This window comes from Hydra vulgaris, chromosome 09 (assembly GCF_038396675.1).
Source record: "Hydra vulgaris chromosome 09, alternate assembly HydraT2T_AEP".
Lineage (NCBI taxonomy): Eukaryota > Metazoa > Cnidaria > Hydrozoa > Anthoathecata > Hydridae > Hydra > Hydra vulgaris.
In genome coordinates, this window is record NC_088928.1 from 49,325,001 (window position 1) to 49,335,782 (window position 10,782).

At 26.4% G+C, this 10,782-nt stretch overlaps 1 protein-coding gene across 1 annotated transcript in view; it reads right to left on the reverse strand.

Annotated features, from left to right (window-relative positions):
- Nucleotides 1-10,103, reverse strand: part of LOC136084841 (uncharacterized) — a 91,652-nt gene extending 81,549 nt beyond the window's left edge. Inside the window, exon 1 of the mRNA XM_065805960.1 lies at nucleotides 10,014-10,103. The gene's annotated coding sequence lies outside the window, so the exon portion shown is untranslated. The remainder of the gene's footprint in view (nucleotides 1-10,013) is intronic.
- Nucleotides 10,104-10,782: the final 679 nt, after the last annotated feature.

Here is a 10,782-nt window from a genome sequence, read left to right on the forward strand (position 1 = left end):
TTAAACTACTATATTGCTGGATATTCCATAAAAACCCGGTGGTTTGTTTATTTTTAGAGATAAGAAAGCTTCCTTAATTACTTTTAACGTTAACTCACTATCTCATAATAAATTATTATTGGCAGAATTTAAATAGGATTTCAATGAATCAATAGGAATTTAAATAGGTTTTGAATAAATCAATCGGAGGGCATGAGGAGGGTACAATTTTGTTAGCTAAGTTCAACCTTAGTAAAGTAAAAATGTTTTTTCTTTAAAAATATTTATTTGGAAAAAAAACTACTTTGTTATTACCTATTGAAAATGAAAATAAGATCACAAGGAAGAAACCAACAGAATACTTCATTCTAAATATATTAAAAAAGAAATGGTATTAGTCGTACTTGATAAATTTCTTTTAAAAATAAAATTAATTTTACCGTCAATAGTTAAAAGCTAAAGTTAAAAAGTAAAAGGCTAATGAATTTTATTACTTTTTCAGATTTTTCGTGTGGACTTAATAATCATTTCTCTCAACATATATTGGTATGTTTACATAAACGTTGTTCTGGCTTAGTACCAGAACAATGTATGTACACTTTTCAACGTTTTGAGAAAAAGCGATTTCAAATCTTCAATCATACATAAAAATTCTAATTCGTTACGAAATTTGATGTTAAATAACAATTTTAATCGTTTATGCGACACAAAGACCGCAAAAAGTGACCAACGGAGCCGTTTAGTTACGTAGACCTGGAAGATGTAAAAATAAAAACAGATTGTTGGTGGTGTCATTGAATAAAAAATAAAAATGATAAGAAAATATAAAATGTGTGGCAAGACTTTTGTGAAGTAGAAAAACGAAGGATAGACAATAAGGAGGCATGGGGAAAAATAACTAACGCCCTAGTCACTCTGTGTGTAGAGCATATGCAACAAAGAACAAATATTTGATATACTGATTTTAGAGACTGTTGATGTCTACAAGTGTGAGTCTTAGCCAAAAGAGTTACTGCCCCGTGCTAGTGTGGAATGATGTGCTATGGAGTGAGATTTTAGATCCGAGCACATAGCCAGTGAGCGCTGATCCGACGTGTATTGTGGAGCTTCCGAATGAACGTGTACGTGAGTGTCAGCGTAGTCATTAGGTTATTGAGCCCCGTAACCACATCCAGCGGGATAGCCTAATGTCCGTTTTTGTTGTTGTGGTGTACATTGAAAAAAATCGGGCTCTCCAGCCACAAAGAATAAATTTGTTTGTTTTATGCGACACAAACATCGCAAAAAGTGATCAATGGAGCCGTCCAGTTACGTTTACCTGGGAGATGTGAAAATAGAAGTAGATTGTAGATGATGTCATTGGGTGAGAACCATAAATAAATGTAAAGACTGTTTTGTAGGAGCAAAAAATTTTTAGGACTAAGGGTAGGGTGAAAAATAACTCACGCTCTAGCCATCCTAAACAAATTATAAAACAATGGTCTATGAGTAAACATGTCAATATAGATCCGCTGGTTTATAAACGGCAACCATGGCTAAAATTATTGCGCCATACAAAAACAATAAAATAAGTAGATAACAAAATATTAAGTAAAATGATAAAAAATGATAGTACGGGCAATATAAAAAGAAAAAATAGGCTATTAAGTGTGCTACTATTTATGGTCTAAACTCTAGATAATAAATTGAAAACTGATAATCAGCTACGTGAGATAAAAGTATATAAATGTCGTTAATGTAACAAATTCATAATATAAAGCTCACAAAGCGCTGTTATACGTGGGTGTAAGAGTTAAAAAAATGTTGATGCCATGATAACCAATCAGAACTAAGTAGTGGATAACGGCGATCCCACTCCTTAGGAATGCACTGCAATCACCAATAACGTTTTGGAGAGGCTGAGACCTGCCTTTAAGTGAAGTTTTTTAAAAAACCACAAAGTGAAAATATGAAAAAGGAAAAAAATCAAAAGTTAACATAAATAAATTATATTATAACGTATTCTAATAAAGAAAAAGATTCAATAATGTAAAAATTATAATGTAAAAAGTCACTCAAAAAACTTTTTATTAAAAGTTATTTATAGTTTTACTTCGCTCAAAAAAATCTAAAAAAAAAAAGGGAACGTCATTAGTTCAAGCGTTCATGACCTGGTTTCGTTATCTGGTTTCTACTGATGAAATTGAAATATTTCCATTAATTCGCACAAAGGGGCTCAAAAAGTGCAGAAAAAAAGTTTTACAATCTGTAATCATCAGCAGTTTTATTAAACTGAAACTTAGACAAAGTTTCAGTTTAAAAAAAAATGAAACTTTATCTAAGTGAGGATAAACAAAAAACACATTTTTAAAAGAAAAAAAATATAAACAAAATATTTTAAATGCACTTTTTTAAAAAACCTAATAATATATATTATAAGCACTTTAAATTATTTCTTCATTAGATAGCGGCGAAACTAAAATTAAAGAATCCCAAAAAATAACTCGGAATTTTTAAAAACTTTAGCACTATATAAACAAAGTAGAACTAATATTTATTTTAAGCTATAACTCAATTAAGCTAGATTATGGGTTCTACAGGGTTAAAGGTCAATCCTTCCATGAAATAATACGAGGATAAGATGGATCAGAGACTCTTTTAGTAATTACCACCAAAAAATGTTTGATAACGCCTTTTTTCGTTTTAGTCAAATGTAATCAATATATTATATGTTATGTTCTTGTGATTACAAAACTTAACCTATTAGAGGGGTGGTGAAGCGAGGAATTTTGCGCCCGGGACAAAAAATAAATATTGCGCCTATTCATTTCGATTAGAGATTTTTTCTTCTATGTTTTGGATCCAGTGCCAGTAAATCTTTGCAGTAATATATAATATATTTTACATATATATATATATATATATACATATAAATATTTATACATATATGTATATATATATTACGCTATATACTAATATATATATATATATATATATATATATATATATATATATATATATATATATATATATATATATATATATTTATAAGTATATGTTTTGGGTAATATATAGTCTATATAGTTAGGCAAAATTGTTGGATACTTCTGTATCCCACCTTAAACCTTTCAACACCAGATGAAGTAGAGTAGAGCTAAAAAATGTTTTTAAAAAATGTTTTTTTTTTGTTTGTTTGTTTGTTGTTCGTGTATTATCTGTTATTTTATGATTTAAATTCAAAAGGTTTATAAAGCTAAAACCAGTTAGGAAAAAAACAATTTAATTAAAATAATTAATTAAAAAATCTTCGTATACTTTTGGATATGGTACACTGTAATATAGCGTAAAATGATTTTTAGTTTTTATTCATCGTTATTTTATTTTAACGCAACGTTTTGTTTAACGTTTATTTAACGAGTTACTTTGTTTTGTATTTTTATTATTGACATTTTTATTCAAATGGGCTTGGTGATAAGACAAAACTTGTCTTCTTCTTGCCCCAGCCATGTATTTATATATTTGTATTGCATAAACTTGTAAACTTTTCTTATCGGCGAAATACATAATAATAATAATAATAATAATAATAACAATAATAACAATAATAATAATAATAATAATAAGCAGAAAGATGTCGTCAGCACAAGCAACTAAACCTGTGAAGTTTCCATGTATAGAAGTACTGAAAAAGTTATTATTTTTTAGTTTTAAGGAATTATTCGCTGTATATGTTAAACAAGTGGGGCGACAAAGTCGATTTTTGCCTCGCACTGTGCTTAAGAGCAAATGAAACTAAATTGGAGCCAATGTAAGTGACAGTTGCAGTACTGTGATATAAAGAAGGTACAGTGCTAAATTTTGGAGAGGTAGTTTGTTATCAAAGTAAAGTTTATCAAAGAGAAGATTCCAGTTGGACTAAAAATAAAAAAATAAATTTAAGAAAATATGAAATTAAAATAAGAAACTAAATAAATAAAACATGACTTTTACACGAATAATATATAAAAATATTTATATTTACGATAAAAAATGTTTATTATTGGTTGAAAATATTTATATTCCATTATATAATTTGACTCACGAAACTTGTAAATATTACACGTTTAGTTTACGAAATTTGTAAATGTTATATGTAGAGCAAAACATAAAAGAAATAAAAAATAAAAAATAAAAATTAGACGAGTTTACTCATAATGTAATATATATTTCCGCATAATTTAATTTATTCTTTGGCATAACGCTGTAATTTAAATAAACTAACAGTGGAAGTAAAATATGTCAACTACAAGTGAACTTACAATTGAAGTAAGATTTAACAACTTTTATTCTATATTAAATAGTTATTTAGTGTAATTATTTTATTTTTAAAAATTAATTAACGTCTATCAAAACAACTTATTCAATACTTTTACGTGCAATTTTTATAATAAAACGAATTGCGCAATAAACAATTTAATTACAAAAAAACCTTTAAGTTGCAGATTCGTTCTAACTCCGCCTGGAGAGAAAAGCCGTGTATGCATAAACTCTCAATTGTTCCACAGCGGATTTAATTTCGTGCCATAACAACAGCATTTTAAAACTAGTCTTTTTTTAAGAAAACTTTCGATTTGCATTTAAAGCTTAGAGTATTAGAAATATTTCCTAATAATTGCAGTAACGTTTTGGGATTTTGTTCAATTTTGGAAAAAAATTTAGAACTTTCAAAAACGTTTTTAAACTGATAGTAGTTACTCAAGTATAAAAAAGCACAAAATAATAAAAAATTGTAGAATTTTTTAATTGATATAAATGGCTTTAGAAACTTATATACACCTAACAGATGCATTTTAATTAGTAGGTGGTTAAATTTACTAGACTAAAGCAGGAAAGTATTCTGTGAAAGTTTTGCCTATTGACATCCAGATTAGATGGACTGCGTGGACTCGCTACTTTATATGCTGCTAACATTTTTTCGAATGCTTATAGAAATGTTTTGTTTTTAAAAAAAAGTTTAAACGCTTTTCAATATCCTAAGTAAAGGTGTGCACTAGTCAAATGCAGTAGGTTTAGGTTGACATTTTGTTTACATCAAAAGTTTTAGTTTCATGATATTATACAGTGGTAAACTGACTGATCTATGAAGAGTACAAAACGTTTGGCGTACATCCTGACGAAAACAACTTTTAGGGAATTGGAGCAAAACTTTCCCCTCCCAAAAAAATTTGGACAACTTTTTATAATTTTTCTTTAACTTTCATAAATATATAGAAAATAACTAAAAGAATTTGTAGAAAACATTTTGGTGTTTATAAAAATGTAAAATTATCAAAAGATATGGATCATGGAGAAAAACGGATATGGAAGAAGCTATTTTTGCTCATCGTAATTGCAATATCGGATAAATGTCGTTTGTTTAAAATACAGAATTCCTAAACCAACTTTTAAGGCACGTGGAACATAAAATGTATATGCAAATGACTCAACTATAATTTTTTTAAAACAAATATAGTATATATTGTTTTACATTATTTAGTATAAATATCTTTAAGACCAGCCTTCTTCCTCTATTCTAATCTTAGCTATCCCGTTGGTAAGCATATAATTTGAATCAAAAATGTACCATATTTGGTGATACCTGTTTTTGGCATTTTCAAAAGAAAAAAAAATTTAAATTGCATAGAGTTTATTAAATAAAAAACTTCATTTTATTCGATTATGGGTAGTAAGGTGTTATGTTATACCAGATTATTTCAAATTGCTGATTTACAAAAATCATTCGTTTTAGACAGTTCTTTTAATCGCTTAAATCTAAAACCATAAAATATTTGCGAAGTTGTAAAGTATTTGAAATCAAGAAAGTAATACAGTATTGAATTACAATGGTACAATTAAGAATCTAGTTCCTTTAATTGTTCTCTTAGCGCTATTTTTTAAATTTGATTCTTTGGACCTTAACGCTTCTTAAATTATGAATTTTTTTAACATCTTTATTTCAAGCAATCCCTAAGTTATAAAATACAATTGAATATCCACGTTTCAATTCAGTAGATGGCTTACATTTCTTAATTTGGTCTTAGGGAGCACAACATTAGCAACCTTACCCAACATATATATATATATATATATATATATATATATATGTATATATATATATATATATATATATATATATATATATATATATATATATGTATATATATATATATATATATATATATATATATATATATATATATATATATATATATATATATATAATATGTTAGTGTATTCTACAAATAGAGATATTAATCCAAAGAGGTAAACCTTAAGGTAATGTATATCTTTTAATGTAAACTTAGTAACAAAAGCGTGTCAAATTCAATTCGCATAAAATGAAAGTTGTAAATTACTTAATCGATTTGAAAATTAATTGATTTACTATTAATAATAACTTATAAAGTATAAAAATTTATATAATATATTATTTCTTATAATGTTTTAGGTGTTTATTTAAATAAACTTGTAATATCAAATGAAATTATTAAAACGATTTGCTTTAATTGTTGTCAAAGAATCGGAGTTGGAATTCGACATTCCTGTAGTAAGAAAGATACTGTGGAGAACTTAAGAATGTTGTTAATCTCAAAAGGTAATAGAATAAATAAATTATAGTCTGTATAAAAGAAAAGTTTAGAATAAGGGTTAGGTTTTATTAAATCTTATGTTAAGTTTTAAATTTTAAGTTTTAGGTTTAAAAACAGTACAACAAGTCTTCTCCAAATTTTTAAAAGAAATCCAGTAAGTCCAAAACATTCATTTGGGGAAAACTTTGAAATTGTCGACCGGCGAAATTGATGAGTCTACAGATAGGAATGAAGAGGACAATTAAAAAAGTATCAAGTCAAGCTATCTTTAATACAAAAAGAGATCACGATCTATTAGATTCTAGAATAAACTCAATTGCAACGGACTGCAGAAAAGATTTGGGTAGATTAGGGGTGGAAGCTTACAGTTCAAAGAAAATAAAGATATGGTCGTGTAGTCGTGGTGATTATTACGCAGTAGAAAAAGTTAGTTTACAGCTAAGAAAAAAGTTGGAAATAAAAAAATCCTACATCCTGCAATTAAAGATTTAGTGTATGTGAAAGATTCTAAATCACTAGGTTAACTTTATTTGCACTGTTAGGGGACAAGAAATAGATAAAGTTATTATTAGTGTTAGAATAGATGGTTGTCAAAGATCCTTAAAACTTGTTATGAATATTTTTAAGATAGAAACAGATATTGACTTAAAATGGATCTAATTAATATTCTATTCGAATCTACTAAAAAACTATACATCCATTTCTTCTTGATGTAGTTGGAGAACTTCATTTGCTAATGACAATTGTTACAGAGATTTCTAATGTTTAAGTAAGGAACCTGAATTTGCTGTATAGCTAAGTAACCATGCGATAATTTGGCATGAATGTAAAGGAGGTGGGTTGGATGGTAGAAATGCTAATAAAATTTGGAAGCTCATGCCTGATTTGGAAGAACATATTTTGACCATTATAATTCTTATCATCCAGTTGTTGAACTGTTAAAATCATTTTCTGTAGGTAATTTACACGCACACACACACACACATATAAAGGTGCATTGAAAAACAGATTATTTCAAAAATTGTCTTGTAATAGCTCTAAATATACGCAATATCACTGGATTAACAAAAAATTTTAAATAAAAAATATTTTTATAGGTGCCCCAAGTCCCATTAACGTTTATAGGGACCCTAATACACAAGGATAAAAAATTTTTTAAAAGTAGGTCAACCTGGTACCCAAAAGAAGTAAACTTTTATAAAAAGTTCGAAAATAATAAGTTATATATACAATATATATATAACTTAAATATGTCTTAAAAATTAAACCTTTTGTATTATGTTTTGTAAAATATTTGCTTTTTCAATACTCTATAAATTCTTTTATAAATTATATTTCTTTATTCATAAGTTTATCCTTAATTATGTTTATAACCTTAATCCTCAATTTTACGGACTTTCTTATTTCAATATATTCTAGTTATATTTTATTATATCTTGGACAGTATAATTGTATTATATTATGCGTATTTGTTATTTTAATACTTTATAAATCTATTTAAAAATCATTTAGGTTTGCAATTCAAGACTTACATTTTAACAAAAAAAAAAAAAAAGTTGTTTTGAAGAAACGTAATAACTTTTATTATTTAGCCAAAAATATTTAAAAAAAATTTAGGTACGGGAATAATTTGCCCCCATTCCCTAAAAAGTCGATTTTTTTGTCAGGATATACGCCAATCAATTCGTTCACTTCATTGATCAGTCTGTTTACCATTCCTTAATATCATAAAACTAAAATTTTTGAAGTAATCAAATTTTCAATTTAAACCTTCTACATTTTACTGTTGTGTGTGTTATACGTTTTATAAATTATTTTAGTGTTTAGAAACTTAACCATATTCCTGTGAACCAAGTGTCTATTCGAACTAACCCCATTTTTAATATCTAATTTTATTCGTGTTTAAATATATAGTTTTTAAAGCATTTTTTGTATTTTTTATAATTGCTAAGAATAAAAATTAAAACATCAAGTTTATTGTGTTAGTAATTTTTCCCTTTGAAAGTTCATTTTCTCCTAAAATTTTAAAATGGAGTTTAAACAAATAAGCAATCAGGTTGCAATATGTGATTATTCTAGTGTACTTTGATTCTTATTGATAGATTTTCGTCAGCGTTTTCTGTTGCTCTAATTTAAAAAAAACCGGTTTTAAATTAATGACTCTTATTTACTTGAGGTGTTGCACTAAATGAAAATTTTATGAAGAAAAGTATTAAAATGTAAAAAAAAATTTTGCCATATGGTCCAGACTTGGCCATTTGTGCTTGGCGGTCTTATGTTAAAAATTTTAACATTTAAATGTAAACTATTATTTTTTATTTTAAATATACATATATATATATAAATATATATATATTTATAAATATATGTATATATATATATATATATATATATATATATATATATATATATATATATATATATATATATATATATATATATATATAAATATATATATATATATATATATATATATATATATATATATATATATATATATATATATATATATATATATATATATATATATATATATATATATATATATATTTATATACCGGGTTCACAATTTTAAACATCTAATCTTCCAACAAAACTTTGCAAAAAAATTATAAATTTAATCTTATTATTATGACTTTGTATATTACGGTGTGTCTTATTATATGTTTTATATATTTTATAAATTTATTTTAAAAGATACATCAAAATACATACGACGACTAATGAGCCACTTGCATCGACTTATGTAAGGAAAGGCGCATATTGACAGTATTTAGCAAAGCGGAATATGTACCCCCATCGACTAATATAGGAAATAGCGCAGTGAATCATGCATACATTAACTAAAATATTCGGTTTGTGCTCAATATCTTTTAAATAACAATAACTTTTCTACATAAAACTTAGGATCTAAAATATTTTAAAATGAAAGCGGAGCCCATCGGGTGATTTTCAATTAAAACTTTAATCATTAATTTTTATTGACTTTTTTTTAATCTTATTTTTTATCAATTCAATAAGAATCTTACTTACTCTTTAAAACATATAAAATCTTACTATTTTTACAGTCATTCTTAATAAAAAAAGTTTCAATTTCACCTATTTGATTCATTTTAAATTTTTAAACGAAACCAATAACGAAAAAGTTTGTTATTATCACTTGCTTAGTATTTTCTTTTTATTTCTTAAAAAAAAAATTATGCTATCGTTATAAATAATTGAGCGTAGGATTTCATATGTTTACGAATTTTAAGCTTACAATCTTTCCTAAGCTCATTTTGTTTGTTCTGAACGATCTTTTAATTTGCTTTTATATATAAACTTTTTAAAAACTACCCACAATTTTTAATGTCCATGTATTAACACGGAAATTCAAATTAGTTAAAATATTCATTTGAAATTAGATTAAAATTATGTGTTTTAAACTAATATTTGTTGCTATTTTACCTCTAATGATGTTTTAATCTGCAAATCCCTTTTGGCACTCCAACGAATCTTTTGACTACAAAGTTGAGAAGCTACCCTCTTGATCTAACTTCAGCTAGCCAATGATTTATGTAAAGATAGGGACTCCTAAAATTTTAGATCCAATGTTATTATTCTCATAACAAAATTGGACGCTATTGGTCAAACGACCGATTGTTACTATGATACATACTTATTAGTATAAATGGAATTTTTTTGAATAGTGTTGTAGATAAATTATTTTTACATTAAAGTTACATAAGTTTTACGAATTAGCATAAATTAGATATACGTGAATAAATAAAGCGAAAGCTTGCAATAATTATTTTCTTATGACTAGTGAGTCATTGCGTAATTTTCTTTCAATACCGGTAATCTAATTAATGAATTAGTGAACAGGAAATTTAGTTGCATGGTCACGCGCAATGCTCAAAAGTATGAAACATGACACATATGCAGCAATCCGACGCAAAATTATGAAACAATAAGCTGGGTGAATAAAAATGAACGATTCGGCTTGGTTTTTAGCAATATGGCTTAAGGTTTTATTCACGTAAAGGTGACGAATTACTAAGTAAAAGCAATTGCTCATTTTAACTCACCCAGCCTATTAGCACATAAAACGATCAGTTTCATTCAAAAAAAGGCAGGTGAATATGTTATACATGGTTCATAAGACTGTAAAATCCCAAATCTCTGGACTTTTAACTCCATAAATCTCAGGGTTAACATTAAAGCTTACTACGAACTC